The following is a 13,987-nucleotide window of genomic DNA, read 5'->3' as shown; positions in this document are numbered from 1 at the left end:
CTTTGAGGTGTGTTTGTGCACTCAATGTTTGACTTATTCCCCTGAGCCTAACTCTAATTGGCAGTCTGCCTGCTAATGGCATACACACCAAGACTCAAACACATACTGTTCTGTCCAGCCCCAGGCTATAGCTAATGGAATTTATTGGGAATTCTTGATCAATTAAATTAAGGGGAATTAGCATGCCATGTGAAACAAATGCAAATAGCTAATGAATGGCTCCTAGCGACTATTAGCTAATGCCATGGAGTTCCATTTAGGGAAGTACCGGTGCTTCAAATGCCATTTGAACAAAAAACTAAACAACTAAAAACACAGATTAAGAGCCGTAGAGTCACCACAAACAACAAGAGAACAAACAGCATGTCGTAACAGTAAGAACTAAAAGCGCCATGTGGACCAGGTTTCCTGATTGAGATGCTTTCGTAGATTAGAGCTCTACAGACACAGACGGCCGCCTCCATAAAACTGGGACTCAGGCTGAGTTGTTACTCATTAGGCTTTGATGGCTATTGTACAGCAGCAGTAGAAGACAAAGCAGTAGCCCTGGGTGTTGGAAGTTTCCCCAGAGGGGTGCCTCCGTCATAAACACTCTCTTGCCACCATGATTCCAGATGGCCACGGCCCACTAGTGCCCGGGTCTGGTGCTTTGCCGCTTCCTGCCGAGCACATTTGTACCGGGTCACTGCTTCCTCTGACACGCTACACGCTGCAGATGAGAGAAGTGCTGCTAATCCAACCCATCATGCCACATGCTGGAAAGTAATGTGGATGAAACAGTGTGTCTGTTTGTCTATGTGTGTATGAACATGGGGACGGTGTTCCAGGGGTGTATCCACGAGGCCTGACGTGTGTGGCTTTGCCTCAGTAGGTGAAGGTTCTTTAGTGAGTGTGCCAGTTTGAACTTCTACATATTCTGGCACAGGTTTCAAAAGCCTAGAAAGACTTCAGAGACTAACTGTGGTAAAGCTTCAAAAGACTTGTCTTGTGCAGACACGTTTACAGGTCCAGACCAGATTTGTTCCGTTTTTAATTGCATCGGAGAGCAATCATTCTCTGCCCCACAAATCCTCTGTAAAGCCGCAGCGCTTTACAATGGAACCATAATTGCAGGAGTTTAATTGCCTGCCAATGTTCTGCTGCTCTCAGTGCCTGCTAGCATTGGAGAGCTTAATAATTAGAAACAGGGAAAAATTAGGTGGCAATTTTGGGAAGGCAATTATCATAATGCAAAAGAAGTGCCATTAGTATTGTTAGCCCGCAGTATGGCGTCCTCTGACACTTTTTTCAACTGCTAGAGACCATAACTCATGATTTCCCAGTAGCCTTTGTACCCCCACCGTCACTGATTTTTTGTTTGGTCATAGTGGGGGGATCTCATTAGATGGAAACTAGAAAACTGCATCAATTGAAAGCATCAACATCATCTCAAGTCCTATAAAGATCATTACAGCATTAGCCCCTTAGGTCAAAAATGAACTGTTAATCCATTTGAGAGTTTAACTAAATGTATAACTTCTACCTACATTGAGATATTTTATTACCAGGATATTTCAGAGAGTTTTGTTGACATGCAGGTCAAAAACGGTAGCCTAATTACATGTAGCTAAATAGCTACACAGCTTAGAGAACGGGGAATTCATGTCATCAAGCTATCAGTGTTTTATTAAGCTGAGTAGTCCCTGGACAAAAACCAAGAAGTGTTCATAAATAGATGAATAATCAACAAAAAAAAGAAAATGACTTTGGGATTCAGGAAGTCCTTCAGCATTAAGGTTGAACAACTCTCAGCGGCTCTCAAGCAATCAAGCGCCGGGATTTACACAAGATTTTAATTTGGATGCATTATACAATCCCTCTTGGACTGCAATGCTGGCAATTGCTTAGACAAAAGATATGCACTGATAAGTGTTGAAGGTCAACAAGCTGCAACAGTGAAGATATCTGCAGTTGGTCCAGAACTGACGCACGTATAGCTACACACACAGCCAGAAAATATTAGCAACATCAGACTTCATACGTTACACAAACATGTTCAACCACATCCCACACTGAGTCTCTCCTTTAACTCTTAGATCAAAGCTCTTGATCAGTCAAATGTTTTAGTTTCACATTGTGTTTAATAGCTGCTGGAAATATGGCGTACACTTCCTCATGTTACCACAGAGACGTAAAGCTAAATGAAGGTCTGTGTTGTGAACAAAAGACGGATTATATGAACAAGGCTGTGTGAGGAGAGAGGTAGACCTTTCAGCCTGCCGTATGCATGAAATACATATTATGCTAGGTGAGAAAGAATATTCTTGTGTTTTTTTGTCATCGGCATCGCATTATTGAATGGTCTGCGCCTTCTCTCGCTTCAAAAAGTATTTTGCTGATGGAATCAAAAGCCCTTTCACAGATTTAAATGTGGTGTGCTCTGCTGTGATTGGTATTGGAAAAGCATTTGTCGGAACAGAGCCTCACAGAAGGATCCTTAAATACAAGGCAATCACAGTGTCTAACGTTGAGACGAGGCAGGCGAAGAGGTGTGCCCAGACTACAGAGTGGACAAGGACAGGGGAGTCTGATGGTAATAGGCAATAAACCAAAACAAAGTCATCCCTGAATCCCTCGCTTTTCTCTCTGCACCACCTAACAACACTGACAGGGCCTTTTTCACTCTGTGGGCTAATAAGCTACAATTTAAAAGTCATTTCTCATTATTTGCCTGGAGTCCATATACACACAATTTTAAATCTGTCAAAGCCTTGATAGGGTGCTGCAGTCAAAGCCATATCACGCATAACACACGGATTCCATGTCTATGCATACCTGGGCCGCTTTATTACAACCGTCAGCACATCCAGAAGCATTGAAACGTGAAACCCGGCACATGTAGTTAACAGAGCTTCTGGTCTAGATTTGTAGGACATTTTGAAGCCATTTTCCCATCTCAGTGAAAATGCACCAGAGCAGAGCTGAGAGTGGCGGTGCCATACAGGCTCCAGAGACAACACTGTGTGCCAGTACCGAGCAGGAGATGGGAGGAGGAAGACGAGGGAGAAGGTGGAAGAAGGGAAAGGACTAAGATGAGGAGGAGGGTGCACAGTGTTTTAAAGTGGTAGTTCATCCAAATTACAGAATTGCGTTGTTTTCTTGACCTGATGTTTGACAGGAACCCATTGGTTAATTGACACTGACAATTTGACACTGTTTACAAATCTGACACTGTTTACAAATGGTAACATTTGTGGCACAAATCCCAGCCAAGTGCTGGTCCTGATATATCAGTTGTTCACGTGTTAGTGCCTGGATAATGTGAGCATGATGCACAAAAACATTCTAATGTCTTTCAATGGACGAGATAGAATTTCTGTGCCGCAAATGCTAAACATGGACAATAGTACCAAACACTTTTGTTATCCTGCTCATATGATAAGGAAACCAAATTTGGTTGAACTATCCCTTTAATTCTATCCTGGTCTAATGAGAGGCTGTCAGGGCTCCACGACCTCGAAAAGTGCTTCTTAAATTTGCTTCTATTGTGGAGCCCTGGCAGTACAGGGGAGTGTGTGGGGAAGACAGGCAGGCCGGCAGGCAGGCAGGAAGGCAGGGTGCTGAGACAGCCGTTATTATGCCTGAAAAGAGCAGCGTCTGGCAGAGAGGAGGACAGAGAAGAGAGGGGAAGATTGCGGTTAGAATAGAGGAACTGTGGCAGAAGTAGGCTTTAGTCACTTTATCAGTGCCACAGCAGCGCCCGTTCCTCCCATCTACGTAGAGAGACTATTCTTCTCTCCCCTTCTCTCCCCCTCCAACCAGGAAAACACCCTATTTGCTGAAAGCAATCACCCCCCTTTTCTTTTCGCTTTCTACCACTATCTCCTCTCTCAACATCTCGCTGTCTCTGATTTGTATTTTCTCTCTCCAGTTCTCAGTTCCTCTTTGTTTATTGTGAACAGTGCATCAAACACAAAGGCTGTGATTTGAGAACATGATCAGCTTGAGCAAATCATTGATTAGGCTGAAATTACTATTGGATTTCGGTGAAGCTGGTGCATGAAAATCTATTGTGCTTCAGGTAGTCCATTGGGAATCAAGGAGGTATGTGATGCAGTGATCTTGCCCCAATACACAACATTAATAATCTGTTTACACTCCAGTTCCCTTTTCATTGATTTTCAAACTAACCACTAAAATACACCATCCCAAAAGGTTTCTGTGGTAACCAGAATTTGGTTATGCTTATGTGAGTTTGCATATTTTGGGGGGTTAATATAACAGTGTTGGAGTCAATAATGATATAAAGTAGTTCTTCTGTTCTTTTTTAAGGTCAAGATCAAGATGGGTGAAATGCCAGTACAAGAGCTGTGATGACCGGTCGTGTTGGCGGGGGGATGAGTGTCAGTCTGACTAAGGTGAAGGCCGGGACAGGAGTTGGGATGACCGGTCGTGTTGGCGGGGGGATGAGTGTCAGTCGGACCAAGGTGAAGGCCGGGACAGGAGTTGGGATGACCGGGCGTGTTGGCGGGGGGATGAGTGTCAGTCTGACCAAGGTGAAGGCCGGGACAGGAGTTGGGATGACCGGTCGTGTTGGCGGGGGGATGAGTGTCAGTCTGACCAAGGTGAAAGCCGGGACAGGAGTTGGGATGACCGGTCGTGTTGGCGGGGGGATGAGTGTCAGTCTGACCAAGGTGAAGGCCGGCACAGGAGTTGGGATGACCGGTCGTGTTGGCGGGGGGATGAGTGTCAGTCTGACCAAGGTGAAGGCCGGCACAGGAGTTGGGATGACCGGTCGTGTTGGCGGGGGGATGAGTGTCAGTCTGACCAAGGTGAAGGCCGGGACAGGAGTTGGGATGACCGGTCGTGTTGGCGGGGGGATGAGTGTCAGTCTGACCAAGGTGAAGGCCGGCACAGGAGTTGGGATGACCGGTCGTGTTGGCGGGGGGATGAGTGTCAGTCTGACCAAGGTGAAGGCCGGGACAGGAGTTGGGATGACCGGTCGTGTTGGCGGGGGGATGAGTGTCAGTCTGACCAAGGTGAAGGCCGGCACAGGAGTTGGGATGACCGGTCGTGTTGGCGGGGGGATGAGTGTCAGTCTGACCAAGGTGAAGGCCGGGACAGGAGTTGGGATGACCGGTCGTGTTGGCGGGGGGATGAGTGTCAGTCTGACCAAGGTGAAGGCCGGGACAGGAGTTGGGATGACCGGTCGTGTTGGCGGGGGGATGAGTGTCAGTCTGACCAAGGTGAAGGCCGGCACAGGAGTTGGGATGACCGGTCATGTTGGCGGGGGGATGAGTGTCAGTCTGACCAAGGTGAAGGCCGGGACAGGAGTTGGGATGACCGGTCGTGTTGGCGGGGGGATGAGTGTCAGTCTGACCAAGGTGAAGGCCGGCACAGGAGTTGGGATGACCGGTCGTGTTGGCGGGGGGATGAGTGTCAGTCTGACCAAGGTGAAGGCCGGGACAGGAGTTGGGATGACCGGTCGTGTTGGCGGGGGGATGAGTGTCAGTCTGACCAAGGTGAAGGCCGGGACAGGAGTTGGGATGACCGGTCGTGTTGGCGGGGGGATGAGTGTCAGTCTGACCAAGGTGAAGGCCGGGACAGGAGTTGGGATGACCGGTCGTGTTGGCGGGGGGATGAGTGTCAGTCTGACCAAGGTGAAGGCCGGCACAGGAGTTGGGATGACCGGTCGTGTTGGCGGGGGGATGAGTGTCAGTCTGACCAAGGTGAAGGCCGGGACAGGAGTTGGGATGACCGGTCGTGTTGGCGGGGGGATGAGTGTCAGTCTGACCAAGGTGAAGGCCGGGACAGGAGTTGGGATGACCGGTCGTGTTGGCGGGGGGATGAGTGTCAGTCTGACCAAGGTGAAGGCTGGGGCTCTGATTCCCACTAAGGCGCCTGAGGAGCTGAGATACAGATTGAACAAGGTCAGTGCTTAGAACAGGGCTCTGATGTGCGCTGCTCCCTGTGTCTCTATTCCTGGTACGTGTTCTGTGTGTGGAGCGCTGGGGCTGTGTCTGTCTGAGTTTCTCCCTTTAAATAGGCTGTGAATGATGTTATTTAGAGAGTGCTGATTGCTGGTTTAACCTGGCGGCCACGGTGGCTGCTGCTGCATTAATAATCGCGGGGAGGCAGGAGTGCTGGCGAGGCCCGCGCCTTGTTCACTGCTATCTCTGTCTTCGCGCCCGGCCAAGGAAGAGCCAGCAAACAGCAGGAGAAGTGTGGCGGAAAATTACAGCATCTTCACATGCCAGCCAGCCAGCCAGTCAGCCAGTCAGCCAGTCAGCCAACCAGTCAGCCAGCCAGTCAGCCAGCCAGTCAGCCAGCTTCCATGCCACAGTGGTGGCAAGAGCTGCATGGAAATGGGAGGGGGGAGAAAGCAGAAAGAAAGTCTGAAAAAGCAGAAAGAGAGAGTGAGAGGGCACGAAAGAGAGAGTGAATGACTGTTAGAAAGACAAAGTATGAGAGAGAGTGAGTGAGAAAGAAAGAGAGCGAAAGAGTGTAAGAAAGACAGTCTGTGAGAGAATGAGAGAACAACAAAAGAGCAGAAAGAGAAAGCGAGATTGAAGGTGAGAGAGTCAGAGGGATAGAGAAAGCCCATCCACAACCCCCCTGTGTCAATATTAACTGTGTGACTGGAACTCTCCTTTCCTTCCTGTTACTTCAGACCAACATTTCTCCCACCAAGTCAGAATACATTTTGATTGGTTGTGTGAAGATTAAAGGCACTGTCTGCTAGGGGGAGAATAGTATAATTGATATTTCTGCTCAAGGCAAACTTGCGCTCGCTGGCCAATGGCTGTTTCAGCAAAAAAAGGAATGTTAGCACAGCTTGGCAGTAAAATGTGTTTCTGAAATGATATTTGGAGCTCAGTCCTGGTCCACTGACTATTGCAACTACAGCTGAATGAAATGAACATTGTAAATAGAGGAGATCAACAGAAAATAATATGATTCATCTGGCTGCCTTCAGATTTAAACATCAGCACTAATTATGCTGGTGGCACTTGGGAAAGGTTTTAAAATAAATATTGATTCTTGAAGATAAAAACGTAAAAACAGAGTGGACCCAACCTTGGTAACCTATGTAGTGGAGATCTACATAGGAAAGCACACAATTACCAAAAAGAGATGAGTGTGTTGTGTCCATTCAGGCTTTACAAGGAAAATGTATTGGAGTTAATAACACTTGAATCAATTTCAGGCATCCTCCCCAGCATGGAGGTGAGGAATAGGGTTGAGGAGGAGATTGCGGGGCACGGGTATTGGCCATTACTTAAGAGTTAGTCTAAGTCTATATATAACACATAAGTAACACATAAACCTGTCCTGTTTAAAAGTCTCTCCTGAAGAAAAAACACAGTATATTTCTTCCATAGGTTCATCGTTCTGGTCACGTGGCGAAATGAGGCTCCTCACTGTGAATCCTCACTGTGGCTCCACACTGTGGCTCCACACTGTGGCTCCTCACTGTGGCTCCTCACTGTGGCTCCTCACTGTGGGTCCTCACTGTGGCTCCACACTGTGGCTCCTCACTGTGGGTCCTCACTGTGGCTCCTCACTGTGGCTCCTCACTGTGGGTCCTCACTGTGGGTCCTCACTGTGGCTCCTCACTGTGGGTCCTCACTGTGGCTCCTCACTGTGGCTCCTCACTGTGGCACCTCACTGTGGCTCCTCACTGTGGCTCCTCACTGTGGCTCCTCGCTGTGGCTCCACACTGTGGCTCTGTGTGACTCTGACCACATTAAACAGGACATTTAGTCTAATTTGTATTCACAGTGTTCCATCTCAGAGAGGAGGACCAAATCACTGTGACCCTTACGCTCTGCCTTTTATTTCCTGACTTCATTCAAGACCCCCCCTTGCTCTTCAACTCTTTCTCTCTCCCTCTCTCTTCTCTCACTCTTCTCTCTCCCCTCTCTCTCTCCCTCCCCCTGCTTCTGTCTCTTTCGTATTCTCTCTTTTTCCACACGAGTGCCTCTATGAATCCTTTCTCTGCTCCGCTTGGCTGCTCTCTTCTTAATTACCATGTATTCTTCTTTTGCTAATAGAAACGCTGATGAAACCGATTGCATTTGGAGCGTGGCTGTGTCTGGACCTGAGTTTAGGAAAGAAAAAAGAAAGCTAAAGGAAGGGTTTCAGAGAATACAGAGATGGACAGGTTAAAAAGCTATTAGTTGGCTTTGTTGTTGTTGTTTTTGTCGGGTCAGAGATGTTCAGGTCCTGAGGGAACTTCCTTATCTTATCACATTGAACAGACTGCTGCACCCCAGTCATTCTCATTACCAACCTTACGGTTATAGATTATACCCCTTGTTTACGTTCTCTTTCCGGCTCTACGTCTCTTTTCTATAGCCTACCAACTGGTAGATTTCTCTTTCAAGTTCTGAATATAGATGTCTGTTCTCAGTCTTTGATGACCGTTAAATCAATCTCTCACCACAGTAATTGTGGTTCCAGTGCTGTTGAAAATGAAAATGGAATGAGGGCTTCTGACTGACTGACTGACTGACTGAGTGAAGAGCCTTCTGAGAGAATACGATATGATTCAAAGTGAAGAAGGGTGTCAGAAATGTGCCTCAAGCTAATCATTTCTGACACCCTTGTTCACTTTGAATCATATGTATCTCATTCTCATAAAATGACGTTGTGTGTCTGTAATAGTAGATGGCATCTTTAAACTCAACAAAACTATTCAATTAATGTTAAAACGTATCTAAATATATACATTTTTGAACAACTGCGACTTCTAGTGGGCTATATGAACCTTAACCACTATTTATATTTTTCATCAAAGTTGTGTTGTAAATGTAGTTACAGCAGTCTTAGGTGTTCATCCATGACTTCCTGTTTTACTGGGGTATTAATATGGGGTGACACACATGCCAATTTCCCTTATTTATCTATAAACATAGGGAAGCACAGGGAACATGCCAATGAAATAAGACAAAATTTTTCTGGCCTTCATTAATTAGGAAATGGCTATTAAAAATAGATACACACCACTCATCAAAATCTAAACTTTAGTGCCTGGAGTTTGCTAAGCGTCATTAGAACTTTGATTGTAACCAATTTCTATTGTCAGAGGTCTTCAGGAGGGTAGATGCTTACTTCTGTCATCTAAATTGCTTTTTTGCATGGAATTGATATCCAGTTTGTAGTTTTAGACACTTGTTGACCCCAAGATCCACCTAACTTCTGCAATTCTCTAAATATGATCCTTGGAGGATTGTTTACTTCTTAAACCATCTTCCTCACTGTAAGTGGGTCAGTATGCACATGGATCCTCTTCTAGGGAGATTCATCACAACTTCCATTGATTTAAAAATCTAAATTATTGCACAAATATTGGAGTTTATATTTTTTTAAAATATTTTTGTTTAATTAACGGAGCTCATCGACCTTTTGTCTTGTTTAATTTTAACTTGAACGAAGATATATAATCGGGAAGATATTTCTATTAGATTTGGTTCATAGGAATTTTAGGGGTGCCAATATTTGTAACACGTATATGAAACTTAATTAAGTTTGTTCTTCCTTTGAACAATTTTACCTCAATTCAAACTTAGATTTCTCTCACTCAAGGGGTCCAATTACTCTGTATGATTCTCTACGTTATTCTATATACATGCTTAGAGGATCAGCATGTGTCTGGCAGAATGGGTCATTGATATTCCTTCTGCAACATTTTATGGGCCATTTCAGTGAACATGTCGAAGAAGACTAGAGAAGCTTGATTTTTTTGTTGTGTAAACTTGCAGATATCGATGTCTCAAGACGCCACCTTCCACATTTTCGATGGAGCCCCTCTAGATTTTTGCATGGGTGAAGACAATTGTGTCAAAACTTTACAAATGGATGTGCAGTGCGCATGCATATTGCTCAAGGTTCCCTCATGATTGACGGACAGAATTCTGCGTGGTACGTCTTGAACATGTCGTTGTAAATTGAAACAGTGGAAATAATTAAGAAAACCAAGATAACTCTATCTAGCGTTTTATTCTCTCTCTCATATTGTAAACAAGCTCAAAGCCTGCAAGACATTCTCACATCTACATACTAATATCTTCAGTTTGTAAACATAAAATGAAAATGTCACAAGTTAAACAGCTACATGGTGAGTAGACAGATCATTACAGCCACTTGCTTATTATACATGTTTCTAAAAAAAAAAACAATAAGAAGAAGAGGAGGAGAAGAACAGGACAAAGAGGAATAAAGAGAAAGGAAAAGGGGCAGAGGCGCTTTAATTTGCGCGGCACGTACTTGCCGAGGGGGCGAGACGATTAGGTTTGTGATGAGAGGCAGGAGTGTGACGAAGAGGGCATGGGGGGTGTCAGGATGAGCGAGGATGAGGGAGATGAGAAAGAGAGAAGCATTATCTTCTTACGCTTTCAGGCACACACACGCACACATGCGCGCACACATTCTCCCGCGTAGCAGTGTTAATGCAGTGGGCCCCCCGGTCCCCGATTCAACACACATTCATCAGTCCCTCGTGGGCCTGACAGAGGCCCCCTGGCCTACAGGATATGGTCCAGACATGCTCGCAGGCACATACACCAACACACACTCACACGTGTATGACCGGGATTCAGCCTACACGCAGTGTTTACCTCAGTCCGTCATCTGTCCAGCTCCATTGACGGTAGGCATTTGAAATGGACACACAGTCAATCAAATGACACATGGTGAGCCCTACTCTTCTTAATGGTTTATGATGGTGACGATGATGGGGACATATACTTTATGTGTTTGTTATCCACTGTGCTTTCACTGCGTGCAGTCCCAGAGTAGTGTGTGTCTGTGCGCGTATGTATATGGGAGAGAGAGAGCGAGACGTATACACACACACAAAGAGAACGTGCACGCGCGTGTCATTTCTGTCTGAGCACTTGTGTGTGAATTGCTGTATTAATGGAGGTTCCAGTACATTTGGTCCAACGTCACTGGGCCCCAGTTGCCTGCGATGCCTGTAGGACATTAATTGATGGCCGGGTTACGCTGTCTAATAAGTGTCATAAATAACATTTTAGGGGGGACGTGGGGGGTGGGGGGGGGGGGGTAAACCTCAAGCACATTAACCACTGCTTTGACATCTTAATGAGGATTCAGCTCCGGAGTGATCAAGTGGAATCAGTCAAAAAGAATTGAACACGTTTGCCGGCGGAGAGAAGCAGCCCTCCAAGCTGATGACGGCGATGACCACGATGACGGGGGGACGACGACGACGACAGACTGCTGCCATCATGGCCGTCCATGAGTCATCCAGCAGCTAATGGACGTCCCTGTCAACAGCCTCATCTCCACACACATGGCCGTCCTCCACCACAGCTGCTGAGGATCTGTCAAACCTCTGTGTGTGTGTGTACATCTGTGTGAGTGCGTGGGTGCGTGTGTGTGTGTGTGTTTGTGTGTGTGTGTGTGTGTGTGAGTGCAGGGCATTAGCCAACATGCATTCGTCTCTGTGTGTCTGTTCGCCTGGCTATAATGCCTCCCCTGATTGGTGAACCCTGTTTCCACCCGGAGGCTGTTCAACTGGCAAGCCATTGATTTTAGCCTCAATATTATTGTTGCTAGGGAGCCTTCCCGTGCATACCAATGGGAGTGTCTCGTCGAGGGAAGGACAGACAACTGGGGCAGAATGAGTCCTAAATTGCAATGGTTTGGTTGCAGGGATGAGAAGTGAAAAAGTATGCGCAGCAAGGCGGGCAGCTCTGCTCACTGCACTGATTGGATGACTGGATGTCACACGCGCGAGCCTCTCCAAAATCACCTTGCGGTTAGCGGGTACCCAGCCAGGAAGCTCATCAGTGGAATTGCAGGTTTGGCCAAGTGAGTATTCTCTGTGTAACGAACCCTCAAATGAATAGGATGGAAACTTCTCCGCCGGCAAAGTGGCAGCAATCAGCATGTGTGTGTGGGAGGTCTGAGGGGGTGCTCTCTGCTATAGGGGTGTTATCACTGCTGTAGGCTCCACTGATGTACCGGGCTTGTGCGAAAGACAGTTTGTCCACAATACATTTGAAACAGGATATTCAGGGCACAATTCAATTATGGTGTGTTTCCATTTTTCCCGCGGTGGGATTTTTTCCGCGTTGGAGGGTTCAACTGTGTTAACCCCGTCTGCTTTTCATCCTGCGCTCGGATAGTTCATTTTCTGTCCAATTTGCAATGTTTTATGATTGAATTCTGTCCTGGGTGTCTTGGCTTTCACTTGATTTCACTAAACACCGCAGATCAATACAGTCAAAAATGGAAGTGCCATCCTCAGCTATTCCTGTGGAGCAGGGGACGTACTCCATCATTAGCCTACACTCTCACCTGACAGCTAGCTTTTGTTCCAGGAATTCCCTTAAGTTTGACAACAGCAGCCCTGAAGTTTCCATTTGAGAGTGCGCCGATCTGTCTGAGGTGAGCAGAGGTGGTCGGGAGACTGCGCGCGTGTGAGAGTGTGTGTGCGTGCGCGTGCGTGTGTGTGTGTGTGAGAGTGATGTTGTCTGTTGAGGCCTGCGGGCTGACAGTTCTGCTCACGGTAAGTAGGTAATTAGCATTAATTATTCAAATGGTGGATGGAGGGAATGAGGGTGGAGACCTGTCCACTAGCCTGTCAGCACCGGGCCCATCTCGTTCTCCCTCACGGCCCGTCGTCCTCCACTCCATACTGCAGTCTGAAGGCAAGCCTCTAAATACACACACACACACACTTCTACTAAGTACTAACTGCTGCCTACTCACCGTGGCTGTTCTCCACAGATTGTCCACACGATGTTCCTGTTCCCCAAAGCCATTGTCCTCGATTAGGATCTCCTGCCTCCCATAAGTACAACTAAAAGTCATTACTGTTGAGGCTTATCTATCTCCCCACCCAGGCCTCACACTCCCTCTGCACTTTCTGTTTACCTAATTGATCAATTAGCTGCCTCAGAAGAGACTCCCTCTTCACCACACGTTCCATTTATCCAACATTTACATGCTGCCGCTTTAATTGTGTTTCTGTCTCCTCTCTCAAAATATTTACCAACTCACCCACCGCACTACATAGCTTTTCATTGTCCCCAGCTGACTGAAAGACTCTACCTGACTGGAATGAGAATGTGCCGAGTGGCTGTGTTGTTGCCGCTGCATGGCACTTCAATAGGAACATACAATAGACAGGGTATTAGCATGGCATTTCATTTGTGAAACTCTGTTGTGGCTTTTAATATCCATATCCATCTACCGCACAGCAATGCCCTTCGCAGATTCAAATAGGGCTCAAATCAGCCAAACCCAAATTGCAGTATTTGCGGTTATTTTCCATTGGTCATGTAAACACACAGGCTGGTCTTTGATCCTGTATAAAACGCTGCAACTACTACCAGAGCACTCATAGGTGTGCTCTGACTTTGCGGAATTATAAGTGTATGGGGAAATAGTTAATAATGTAAATGCAGACACTACAGAGACATTGCTATGGCGGGTCGGCTGAATCCCTGGCGTTAGTGTCAACAGTTCACAGGTTCTCCAAAATGTTGCTCTGGCTGTTTCCATGCAGGCCCACTTAGCAACTATCTTTAGTGTGTTATCCAGCTGCTAGGGTGTGAAATCAGTAACACAGCCTCCCGCTCCCATTCTGGATTTAGTGGATTTACACAGAATAGTGTTTTCACTCTGATGGACCTCCAACTAATCCCTTTGTTCCCAAGAGACAGGGCTTCAGCTGCACTTAGCTCCCAGCTCAATGCACACCGACTGGGATGATTTTGAAGGCTTTACTGCCCTCTGCAGGATCACTAGCATGGTACATTTGAAAACATAAATATGTTGCGCTGAAGACAAAAGATGTTTAAATCATGTTAATAACAGTATACATTCACTTGAATTTATTATGGTTAATTGAATACAGTTTAAAACATTACATATTGGTGGATACATTTGTGCAGTTTCAGTAAAGGCCTGAATTCAGAGGGATAAGAATGAAAGGATTCATTGGACAATCGTATAATTTGAGGAACACAGCATA

This window comes from Esox lucius, chromosome 2 (genome assembly GCF_011004845.1).
Source record: "Esox lucius isolate fEsoLuc1 chromosome 2, fEsoLuc1.pri, whole genome shotgun sequence".
Classification (NCBI taxonomy): Eukaryota; Metazoa; Chordata; class Actinopteri; order Esociformes; family Esocidae; genus Esox; species Esox lucius.
This window is presented reverse-complemented; position numbering follows the sequence as displayed.